Source organism: Triticum urartu, chromosome 7A, assembly GCF_056163025.1.
Source record: "Triticum urartu cultivar PI428250 chromosome 7A, HENAU_Tu73, whole genome shotgun sequence".
NCBI classification, from domain to species: Eukaryota; Viridiplantae; Streptophyta; class Magnoliopsida; order Poales; family Poaceae; genus Triticum; species Triticum urartu.
This window is the reverse complement of record NC_141879.1, coordinates 453,181,435-453,194,829: the sequence shown is the minus strand read 5'-3', so window position 1 is coordinate 453,194,829 and position 13,395 is coordinate 453,181,435.

Here is a 13,395-nt window from a genome sequence, read left to right as displayed (position 1 = left end):
ATGGCTCATGCTCATGTATTGTGTGAAAGTTGAAAAGGTTTGAGAACATCAAAATTATGAAACAATTGCTTGGCTTGTCATCGGGGTTGTGCATGATTTGAATTTTTGTGTGATGAAGATGGAGCATAGCCAGACTATATGATTTTGTAGGGATAAGCTTTCTTTGGCCATGTTATTTTTAGAAGACATAATTATTTGTTAGTATGCTTGAAGTATTATTGTTTTTATGTCAATATTAAACTTTTGTTTTGAATCTTACGGATCTGAACATTCATGCCACAATAAAGAGAATTACATGGATAAATATGTTAGGTAGCATTCCACATCAAAAAATCAATTTTTATCATTTACCTACTTGAGGAAGAGCAGGAATTAAGCTTGGGGATGCTTGATACGTCTCCATCGTATCTATAATTTTTTTATTCCGTGCTATTATATTACTCCCTCCTTCCATCTATATAGGGCCTAATGCATTTTTTGACGCTCACTTTGACATAATGTTAGAGCAATAATATATGACATGCGACTTACACAAAACATACCATCAAATTCATATGTGAAAGGAGCTTCCAATGATATAATTTTCACATTATACATCTCATGTATTATTAATCTTGTCAATAGTCAAAGGCGGTCTTAAAAATCACATTAGGCCTTATATAGATGGAAGGAGGGAGTATCTATTTTGGATGTTTTATACGCATTAATATGCTATTTTATATGATTTTTTGGACTAACCTATTAACCTAGAGCCCAGTGCCAGTTCCTATTTTTCCTTGTTTTAGAATTCCGTAGAAAAGGAATACCAAACGGAGTCCAAATGGAATAAAACATTCACGATGATTTTTCTTGGACCAGAAGACACCTAGGAGACTTGGAGTGCAAGTTGGAAGAGCCACGAGGCGGCCACAAGGGTGGAGGGTGCGTCCAGGGTGTAGGGCGCGCCCCCCGACCTTGTGGGCCCCTCGTTGACCCCCTGACCTAGATCTTCCTCCTATATGTATTCTCAAATACCCCAAAAACTTCCAGGGGAGCCACGAAACCACTTTTCCACTGCCACAACCTTCTATACCAATGAGATCCCATCTAGGGGCCTTTTCCAGCGTCCTGCCGGAGGGGGATTCAATCACGGAGGGCTTATACATCAACACCATTGCCTCTCCGATGAAGCGTGAGTAGTTTACCATAGACCTACGGGTCCATAGCTAGTAGCTAGATGGCTTCTTCTCTCTTTGATTCCCAATACAAAGTTCTCCTCGATGTTCTTGGAGATCTATTCGATGTAATACTCTTTTGTGGTGTGTTTGCCGGGATCCGATGAATTGTGGATTTATGATCAGTTTATCTATGAATTTTATTTGAATCTCCTCTGAATTCTTTTATGCATGATTTGATATCTTTGCAAGTGTCTTCGAACTATCGATTTGGTTTGTCCAACTAAATTGGTTTTTGTTGCAATGGGAGAAGTGTTTAGCTTTGGTTTTAATCTTGCAGTGCTCGATCCTAGTGACAGAAGGGGAACCGACACATATTGTATTGTTGCCACCGAGGATAAAAAGATGCGGTTTTCATCATATTGTTTGAGTTAATTCCTCTACATCATGTCATCTTGCTTAAGGCGTTACTTCGCTCTTTATGAACTTAATACTCTAGATGCATGCTGGATAGCGGTCGATGTGTGGATTAATAGTAGTAGATGTAGAATCATTTCGGTCTACTTGACACGGACGTGATGCCTATATTCATGACCATTACCTTAGATATCGTCATAACTCTACGCTTTTCTATCAATTGCTCGGTAGTAATTTGTTCACCCACCGTAATAATTTCTCTCTTGAGAGAAGCCTCTTGTGACGCCCCTGATTTGATCGTACACTAATCATGCACGCAAATGTGTACGACCAAGATCAGGGACTCACTGGAAGATATCACAACACAACTCTAGACACAAATTAAAGATCATACAAGCTTCATATTACAAGCCAGGGGCCTCGAGGGCTCGAATACATAAGCTCGATCATAAACAAGTCAGCGAAAGTAACAATATCTGAGTACAGACATAAGTTAAACAAGTTTGCCTTAAGAAGGCTAGCACAAATTAGCAACGATCGAAAAGGCAAGGCCTCCTGCCTAGGACCTCCCAACTACTCCTTGAAGTCGAACTCCATGTAGAATCACCCTCAGGATCCTTTGGCTCCTAGACTCCATCATATGATCGCAATAACCGTGAAAAGGGGAAAAAGAAGTAGCAAAGCAACCGTGAGTACTCATCCAAAGAACTCACAAGCAAGGATCTACACTACATATGCATCGATATCAATGAAATGGGTAGTATCCCTGGACTGAACTGCAGAATGCCAGAATAAGAGGGGGATATCTATTCCTATCGAAGACTACACTTGTAGCAGCCTCCATCTTGAAGCATGTAGAAGATAGTAGCTGGTAAGTTCACCAAGTATCATCGCATAACATAATCCTACCCCGACGATCCTCTCCTCATCGCCCTATGAGAGAGCGATCACCGAGCAGTATCTGGCACTTGAAAGGGTGTGTTTTATTAAGTATCCGGTTCTAGTTGTCATAAGTTCGAAGTACAACTCTGGGTCGTCCTTTTACTGAGGGACACGACTATTTGAATAGATAAACTTTCCTACAGGGGTGCACCACATTACCCAACACGCTCGATCCCTCTGGCCAGGCACACTTTCCTGGGTCATACCTGGCCTTGGAAGATCAATACGTTGCAGCCCTACCTAGGCCTAACAGAGAGGTCAACACGCTAGTCTAAATCCTATGCACGCAGCGGTCTGGGCCCATCGCCTGTTGCACACCTGCACGTTGCGTATGCGGCCGGTGAGTATTCCTAGCAACTTCCATTACAAAGGAATTTGTGTTACGCGGTCCAACCTGGCGCGCGCCGCTTAGTCGCTGACGTCTAGGAGGCTTCGGCTGATACCACGACGTCGAGTGCCCATATATGTCCCTGCGTAGTTGGTTAGTGCGTATAGGCTCGTAGCCAGACTCAGATCAAATACCAAGATCTCGTTAAGCGTGTTATATTGAAGTAATCGCGGATGCTGACTAGGACCAGGCCCACCTCTCACCTAGGTGGTCTCAACCTGCCCTGTCGCTCCGCCACAAAGATCCACTCAGAGGGCCGTTGGGACAAATGTCCTTTCAGCCCCCAATCCGTGAATCACTCGCAGGTACTCTACGAGCCGACCCGACTTTAGTCACCACAAGTATCATATATTATGTATATAAGTAATATACCCGTGATCACCTCCCGAGTGGTCACGGCCCGATAGTATAGCTTGGCAGACGGACAAGAATGTAGGGCACTGATGATAATCTAGCATCCTATACTAAGTGACGGTGTCCTGGACTAGGGGGTACTCAACACGTCATCTCCCGATCTGTTGGATTGGGCCGAGGAGCCCCATGGCCGTATACTCATGGGCCGGTTCGGACAGCTGCCGCATACATGGAAGATTCCACAAGACTTGGTGATCAAGACAAGGACTCCTCCCCACCGGCTTATTCGGCTAGGACTCTTGTTATCTTAGGCCATTGGTGCATTATATAAACCGAGGCCAGGCTAGTCGATAGATAACATATACAACAATCATACCATAGGCTAGCTTCTAGGGTTTTAGCCTCTACGATCTCGTGGTAGATCAACTCTTGTAATACTCATATCATCAATATCAATCAAGCAGGACGTAGGGTATTACCTCCATCAAGAGGGCCCGAACCTGGGTAAACATCGTGTCCCCTGCCTCCTGTTACCATCGACCTTAGACGCACAGTTCGGACCCCCTATCCAAGATCCGCCGGTTTTGACACCGACATTGGTGTTTTCATTGAGAGTTCCGCTGTGTGATCGGCAAAAGGATCAATGGCTCGCTCGCAGGTCAACTACGACGCCGGCATCTTCGTCGCCGGCTCGACTGGTCACCTTGGCTCGACTGAGGACCATGCTCCATCTCCGATCATCATGTTCGGACGGGGGCCTTCTTCAACATCAACTCTGATCTCTATCATGATCATAGAGGAGTCATCCATGGAGCTCGAGGGCTCAACGTCAACATTGCCCTCGGGCGGCCGTGCTGTTTTTATGGACAGCGAACTTGTATTCGCCGTCACCACCTCCTCGAGCGTTGGTTTGACGATTGCTTTGGTGGAATAGTGCGGAATTACGTCTACAACAACCATGCAAAACTTCGTCGAGTTTCGATGGAGGAATCTCCGACAATCTACGATATACCGGAGCCCTGTCAAATCTGGATGGGAATCTGGACGAGTTTAGGGCATGGTCTCCAGAGCCCAGCTCGGAGGTCCTTTGGAATATCCAACTGTTCATCTACTGCGGAATTCCCATATCTACCACCCCTCCAAATTTCAGCTCGATCCGATGGTTCAAACTCTGGGAACCTTCCGATGAGTGGACCAATTTTAGAATCCGTTTTCTGTGCGAATACGGATCTGACCCGAATTCATGTTTCTTTATGAACGTGATATTGGACAACCTTTTTAGAGGAATTCTCTTCTAGGGTATTGTGCGTTGTTTCTAAACACGTGCCCGTAAATTTTTTAAGCCTCCCCTGAGGTCATCTTCATCATTATGCTGGTGTCGAACCAGTCCGGTGATATTACCCCAAGGCTGCCGACCTGCGCTAGACACGTCGTCGCCTTTTGAGCCGAGCTCAACTTCTTCGGATCATCATCTCGGCGAGCGAACAAGAGTTCGGAATCACCAAGGATAAATCATCACCAACATCGCCGCCCCACGGATTACACGGAACGGGAACACACGCATCGCCACATGGTCACTTCATCAAACCGGCATTGACCGCGTCACAAGTTACGACCTGCATCGGCATGGCCGCACTGTTGCTTCTTCAAGCTGATACTGCTTCAACACCTCGGCTGACATGGCAGCTGCAACATCTCCTTACCGACCTGCTTTGTCCCCTCGGCTAGACCGAGGGCTTCACCATCTCTTCATCAACTTACTTCGGAGACTTCGGCGTCACCAGCCGACCAGCTTCATCACATTAGCCGGACCACAGGCTTTTCCTCGGCGAGCCAACCTTTGCTAGCATCGCCATGCCACCGCTTCATTACCCATCAGGCAATGGGTGTGCGGATCGAGCCCTAATTTTGGGAGTAACCTTTCTCCAGATTGCTACAACAGATAAACCAGTTTCCGAATACAGTTCGGCGAATACCGCATCCGGAACTCAGACCGGCCCGCGAATTTGGGCTTGGCTACGCCTTCACCGCGTCACGCCGACGCCCTGCATCGACATGACTTCGACGCCAGGCCACATCTCTTTTAATAAATTATTTTTGCGAAAAAGCAATTATCCTTTTTGGACCGCACTATTTTATGTGTGTAGGTGATCGACTTCGACCGCGTCACGTGGTCTCTTCGGCAAGCCGACGCCATCGTCCTAATCGGGGTAAATCGGCTCGCGTGATCACCTTGTTGGTCGTATTGCCATACCGACGTGTTCGGTTGCCTCGAGGACTTCGGCATCGTCAAGAGAGCTCTACCTCATCGAGTGTTCGGCACACATGCCATATTTCTTTTATTACTCACTTTGCATAAATTATTGATTATGCAACATTTTTTATTATTATTCCTATTATCTCCGGCTTGCACTATTTTCTGTGCACAGGTAGATAATCCGGGCAGCGCTGTCACCGCGGCGTATCGATGTACAACGTCACCTCGGCTGACCGGGAGCTTTGTCATCACTTCATTAACACATGCTGGGGGCTTCGGTGTCACACTGCCGGCCTGCTCCGTCGCCGAGGTCGGACTGGGGTTTTCACCTCGCCCATCGACTATGCTGTGTCACCACTTCATCAAGCCGAGTTCTTTACTCGTACATCTCGGGACCGGCTTGGGGGCTGGGATCTTGTCCCGCCACAATCTCGGCCTGCGTCATCAACATCGAACACATTAACCAGCTAAGTTACCTTCATGCTCAAAGTTTTAAATTTTTAACTTGTGTTCGGTTCGACCAAGCATTATACTTTTTTGGAAAAAAGTTTCTTGTAAAAAATTTCCTTGTCCAAACTTTGTTTGTGACACACAAATTCAAATACCCCATTTATTTGGGGGCTTCCTTTATGAAGCTTTTCCTCTTGCATATGATTATACTTATACGGCTTCGTTCCTTGTTCGTGTATTACGCCACAATATGCACCATATTGACTTAAGCGATTTGCAAGCTGGGTTGCCTGGCTCCTGTGCTTACCCCTACGTTCCCGATTGTTCGGCTAGGGAGTAAAGGGAGCACCTCTGCGATTGTCACGACCGGGTCCTCCGAGCTCTAACCTCAGACTGGATGAAGCCGAAAGCTAGCGGTCTTATTGTTTTCAATCATGGTCGGCACACAACGGAACTCATGAGTACAAAAAATCTATTGCACAAGTCTCATAGTAATAATGAGCACCGAAGAAAGGTATCGGTGGGGGTACTATTTTCTTCGAAGATGTTTCTTACACTTCGTCTGTAATATAGCATAAGTTTCCTAAGCGCGCTTTGTCTGCTACAGCCTTATGGCCCGGTTGCCTGGTTATCGGAAACACTATCGATATTCTCGACAGGTGGAGTACATAACACTTTTTGGTCCTCGACCGAAGAGGGAGAAGCCGACGGTCGGTTAAGACGCGTTTAAAGTTTGGGTGAACAAAGATATGATATTAGTACTTTGGTACATATAATCATTATACATAAAATTCTTTTACCCAAGTCACTTGGGGGCTCTTAAATTTATATGAGCCATTTTATAATAAGTGTTCTTATTCTTAGTTGTTGCAAAGTTTTTATTACTATTATTATTCATCACTCCTTTTTTCGACACGAGTGTGTGGTCACTAGCCGGGGAGCCTAATTTCTCTCTCAAAGCCACTAGAGTTTAGTTTGCTAAACTGGCCTAATGAGAAGTACTCCGCCTTCGGGATAGGAGGTTGAAGCCGTAGGCTAACCCGCTTGGAGTCTTGAGATAGGATGTGTCATGTTAAAGTACGACAGAAGCACTCTTTTTTTCTAAGACCAATTTTCGGATTGGCACCGAACACTTGATCTTGTTCGGACGTCATGTTTTTACTGACGTTTTTTTGGTTTTCCAAGCTTTTGGCACTTTTAAACTATTTGTGTGTTTTCAGCACAAGTCTTGCAGTGCAACGCCGGACACCTTTAGAGATTCGGCAAAAACATTCTTGGATATTGCTATATATGCATCGGTTTCGAATTGTGTCTTCGGTCAATAGTTGGGTTGCCCGACTCCTGCACTTGCTTCCTACGTTCTTCTTTGTTCGGCTAGGCGTGCAAAGGGAGAACCACCGCGATTGTGCTTCCAGCTCACATGGTTAAGCACCTCAGTGGAGAAAGCCGAAAACTGACTGTCATAATAAGCGTAAACTGGTCAGCGATCCGATGACTGTGTTAAATGACGGGCCATTCATAATAATGGCCGAAGTGTTTACGGCTTGACCTCGACTGTCGCCGAACACTACCGGGGGCTATTAACTGGCCTCCCAAACTAAATCCTCGATATTTTTCTCTTACATTAGAGATGAAGTTTCATGATCATGCTTAGCATGACAACACAAAGAAAGGAACCGATAGCGGGACTATTTTCTTTGGAAGATATTTCTTATGTTAAACAGTAATATAACATATCTCTCTGTGTACCTTTGTTTATAAAACCGTATGGCCAGATTGCCTTGTTTGTCGTAAATCTTTGCCCTCATAAAGGCTTTATAAAGTAGGACAAACACTCCCCGGCTACTAGCCGAGGAGGTGGAAGCTGATGGTTGGTCAACAAAGTTTTGTGCAATGCGGATCCGAGCATTAATGATGTAAAGTACTTGGATACATAGATCCATTACACATAATTTGTGATTTTACTATGGATATCGATCCTTAATTCGGACACCCATGCCCGCATTAAGGCTCGGGGGCTACTGGGCTTCGGGCTTATTATTTACAAATATTAAAGGGGCACATCGATCCCCTGATCTGGTGTTGCCACCCGACCAGTGTCTCGGGGGCTACTGCATTGCCTGTCCAATGCAGAAAATTTTATGTGCAATATAGTTTCTGAGGAGATTTTGATCCTCAGGTTGGTCGGCCGCACCCAACCTGAGTCTCGAGGACTAAGCACGCCGCTTTTTGTGTCCCGAAGTATTCTGCCGAGCTAGGACTTGATCCTCAGGCCGATTTTGCAAATCAACCTGAGTCTTAGCGGCTACTGGGATCAGCGGTCTTACGTCATCCTTCAGGTGCATCTCAGGTTTTAGACCGATACACACCTTGAGGGCTACTGGTTGTATATCTCGGCAGAGAATAAATTGCACCAATAAAAAATATTGACAAAAAATCGGCCGACAGTCGGGGTGGTGCACCACCTCGGAAGCAGTCCGGCATAAAGCTCGGGCGCTAGTGGCTGGCTCCATAGAGGGCATTTCCGGCATTAAGCTCGGCTAAACTCCTTCAACTTTTTTGTACCAAGATGATCTATGACATCTTGGACACAGTCCGGCGTTGGAGCTCGGATACATTTTGGTGTTGGAGCTTGGACACAGTCCGGCGTTGGAGCTCGGATACATTTTGGCGTTGGAGCTTGGACACAGTCCGGCGTTGGAGCTCGGATACATTTCGGCGTTGGAGCTCGGAAGCAGTCCGGCATTGGTGCTCGGCTGCAAAAGATACCTCGAATGCAGTCCGGCGTTGGAGCTCGGATGCAAGAGGACACTGCCTCCCAGGAACAACTTCAAACCTGAGGTGTGGCATAAAAATAACAAGGCATTGATAAAGTCCGGAAACTTAAAGGGGCTCCTCGGATCCCGACGTATAAACTTGTCAAATGCATTTCGGCAATCCTCAAGATCGAAGATGAGAAGATTTGTTGAACCAGTTTTCAAGACCGACAACCGAAGATGAAGAATAGTTCGGAAGAATCGAGGAGCATCCCTAACTTGAAGACCTATTCAGGGGGCTACTGTGGAGGACCCCATGGCCGTATACTCATGGGCCAGTTCGGATAGCTGCCGCATACATGGAAGATTCCACAAGACTTGGTGATCAAGACAAGGACTCCTCCCCATCAGCATATTCGGCTAGGACTCTTGTTATCCTAGGCCATTGGTGCATTATATAAACCGAGGCCAGGCTAGTCGATAGATAACTTATACAACAATCATACCATAGGCTAGCTTCTAGGGTTTTAGCCTCTACGATCTCGTGGTAGATCAACTCTTGTAATACTCATATCATCAATATCAATCAAGCAGGACGTAGGGTATTACCTCCATCAAGAGGGCCCGAACCTGGCTAAACATCGTGTCCCCTGCCTCCTGTTACCATCGACCTTAGACGCACAGTTCGGGACCCCCTACCCGAGATCCGCCGGTTTTGACACCGACACTAAGCATTTAGGGTTGCAGGTAAAGGTAACAATAGTAATAGCAAAGGCGGGCTATGTAGCAGAATAGGATTAACCGAAAGCAGTAACATGCTACACTACTCTAATGCAAGCAGTAGAGAGAAGGAATAGGCGATATCGGGTTGATAGGGGGGGCTTGCCTGGAAGCTCTGTTGCACAGGAAGAAGGGTCATCGGTGACGTAGTCGTACTCAGTGGCATCGGCGCCGGTCTCGGGGTCTACCGGAGAAAAAGAGGGGGGGGGGAGAAATATTAAATATGGAGCAAACAAAGCATCACAAAATATAACAAGGTAATACGTGGTGCCAGGGGTGACCTAACGCAATACTAGGTGCTACCAGTGAAGGGGGAAAACATCCGGGAAAGTGTTCCCGGTGTTTGGCATTTTTCGGGCACATGAAATAGAGGTGGATTGTTGCATGTTCGCTATGCTAGGGAATTATGGCGGATGAACAGATTGCGTATTCTGATTCGTCTCGTCGTTCTGAGCAACTTTCATGTACAAAGTATTTTCATCCGAGCTATAGATTATTTTATATTAATTTTTAAAGTTTTAAATCATCTTTAGAATTAACAGAATTAATTAAATCGAAAATTATTTTATGACGTCAGCGGTCAACCCTGGCCGTTGACCTGGTCAACTAACACGTGGGGTCCGTTAGTCATTGACTTTTAACTAATTATCCTAGTTATTAATTAAAAAATTAATTAGGTTAAGTTAATTTTGTTAATTAATTAATTAATTAATCATAATTTTTATTATCTTTTTTTGTGTTGTTCTCAGGGGCGTGGGCCCCTCGTGTCATTGGCCCATGGCCTTAGTGGGCACGGGCGTGCTGGCTGACGGGGGGAGCGGGGCGGGGAGACCAGTCAGGCACCCGCCCAGAAGGGGACGAGGCCCCGGCTGGTGGCGGCCTCAGGGCGGGTGACCACCGGCAGCTGCGGCCAGGAGCTGTGCGGCCGGCGACGGACGGCGCGGCGGAGGGCGGTGATGTCGCTTGAAGCCATGTCGTTATTTCCCCAAAGAGGAAAGGATGATGCAGCACAGCGGCGGTAGGTATTTCCCTCAGATATGAAACCAAGGTTATCGAACCAGTAGGAGAACCCAGCAACACAACGTAAACAACACCTGCACACAAATAACAACTTCTCGCAACCCGACGTCTTCAAGGGGTTATCAATCCCTTCCGGTGTACGGCGCCTCAGATAGGCAAACAGACGTGAGGTAAATTTGTAGTAGATTCATAGATCAAATGCAAAACAAAATAAATAAGGATAAATTGCAGCAAGGTATTTTTGGGTTTTTGGATTAATAGATCTGAAAATAAAAGTAGATCGCAAAGGCAAATATATGAGAAAGAGGCCTGGGGGCCGTAGGTTTCACTAGTGGCTTCTCTCGAGAAAAATAGCAAACAATGGGTGAACAAATTACGGTTGGGTAATTGATAGAACTTCAAATACTCATGATGATATCCAGGCAATGATCATTACATAGGCATCACGTCCAAGATTAGTAGACCGACTCCTGCCTGCATCTACTACTATTACTCCACACATCAACCGCTATCCAGCATGCATCTAGTGTATTAAGTTCATGGAGAAACGGAGTAATGCAATAAGAAAGATGACATGATGTAGACAAGATCTATCTATGTAGAGATAGACCCCATCGTTTTATCCTTAGTAGCAATGATACATACGTGTCGGTTCCCTTTCTGTCACTGGGATCAAGCACCGTAAGATCGAACCCACTACAAAGCACCTCTTCCCATTGCAAGATAAATAGATCGAGTAGGCCAGACAAAACCCAAATATCGGAGAAGAAATATGAGGCTATAAGCAATCATGCATAAAAGAGATCAAATAAACTCAAATACTTTCATGGATATGAAACGATAGATCTGATCATAAACTCAAAGTTCATCGATCCCAACAAACACACCGCAAAAAGAGCTATCTCATATGGATCTCCAAGAGACCATTGTATTGAGAATCAAGAGAGAGGGAGGAAGCCATCTAGCTACTAACTACGGACCCGAAGGTCTACGATGAACTACTCACGCATCATCGGAGAGGCACCAATGGAGGTGGTGAACCCCATCCGAGATGGTGTCTAGATTGGATCTGGTGGTTCTGGACTCTGCGGCGGCTGGATGAATATTTCTTTGATTCCCCTAGGGTTTTGGGAATATTTGGGTATTTATAGAGCAAAGAGCCGGTCCGGGGGGCACCAGAGGTGGGCACAACCCACCAGGGCGCGCCTGGGCCTCCTGGCGCGCCCTGGTGGGTTGTGCTCCCCTCGGGGCACCCCCGGGTGCTTCCAGGGCCCGTTGTGTTCCTTTTGGCCCATAAAAATTCTCCGTAAAGTTTTGTGGCATTTGGACTCCGTCTGATATTGATTTTCTATGATGTAAAAAACATGGAAAAAAACAACAACTGACACTTGGCACTATGTCAATAGGTTAGTACCAAAAATGATATAAAATGACTATAAAATGATTATAAAACATCCAAGATTGATAATATAACAGCATGGAACAATAAAAAATTATAGATACGTTGGAGGCGTATCAGCATCCCCAAGCTTAACTCCTACTCATCCTCGAGTATGGAAGTGATAAAAACAGAATTTTTGATGTGGAATGCTGCCTAACATGTCATGTCATATTTTTTTATAGCATGGAAATTTGGACTTTTATATTGTTCAAAGCAATAGTCTAGTTTTGACATGATAATTTAGATACTCAAGCATATCAACAAGCAACCATGTCTTTCAAAATATAAATGCTAAAATAAGCTATCCCTAGCCCATCATTCTCAATCCTTGATCCATTCATGAAACACACTCGAATATTAGCTACACCCAATACTTACACACGATCATATTGCCTCCTAGTTGGTGCTTTTATAAGAGAAGATGGAGACTCAAATTCAAAAATAAAAATGGCATAAAGTAAAGGAAAGGCCCTTCGCAGAGGGAAGTAGGGATTTGTAGAGGTGCCAGAGCTCAAAGCGAAAAACTTAGAGATAAAAACATTTTGGGATGTGTATCCATCCCACCAACGAAAACGACTTAGAGTTCCCAATACTTTCCATGCTTAGATATATCATAGGCGGCTCCCAAACAGAAAATAAAGTTTATTCCTTTTTCCACCATACTTTCACTTTCCATGGCTAGTTGTATCCATGGTTGCCCTCCATACCAACACTTTCCAAAGAATTTATTATTTGACAACATAAAGTAAATTCATTTTTTTCATTTCGGGACTGGGCATCCCTAATACCTTTGGCTTACTCTCGTGCAATGACAAGTGAATAAACACTCATCTTGAGAATAACTCATCTAGCATGGAAAATATTAGCCACCCCTCACTGCTCCGCGAGCGAAACGAACACACAAAAGAGAAGTTTATTTTTTGAAAATTAGAGATGGCACATGCAAATTTGCTTAGAACAACAAAAGAATACCGCATATAGGTAGATATAGTGGACTCATATGGCAAAACTGGGTTAAAGGTTTTTGGATGCACAAGTAGAGATCATACTTAGTGCAAAATGAAGGCTAGCAAAAGATTGAGAAGCGACCAACCAAGAAACGAATAATCTCATAAGCAAGCATTAAGCATAATTAACACCAAATAATGCACCACAAGTAGGATATAATTTCATTGCATGACTATTGACTTTCGTGCTTGCATAGGGAATCACAAACCTTAACACCAATATTCTTACTAAAGCATAATTACTCAGCAACATAACTCACATATCACATCATCAAATCTCAAAACTATTACTAAGAATCAAGTTTATTTTGTCGAATGATCTTCATGAAAGTTTTTATTATATCCTTCTTGGATATCTATCAATTTGGGACTAATTTTTATGTGTTTCTTTTCATAAACTAAAACAAATATAAGTGAAGATCATGAGCA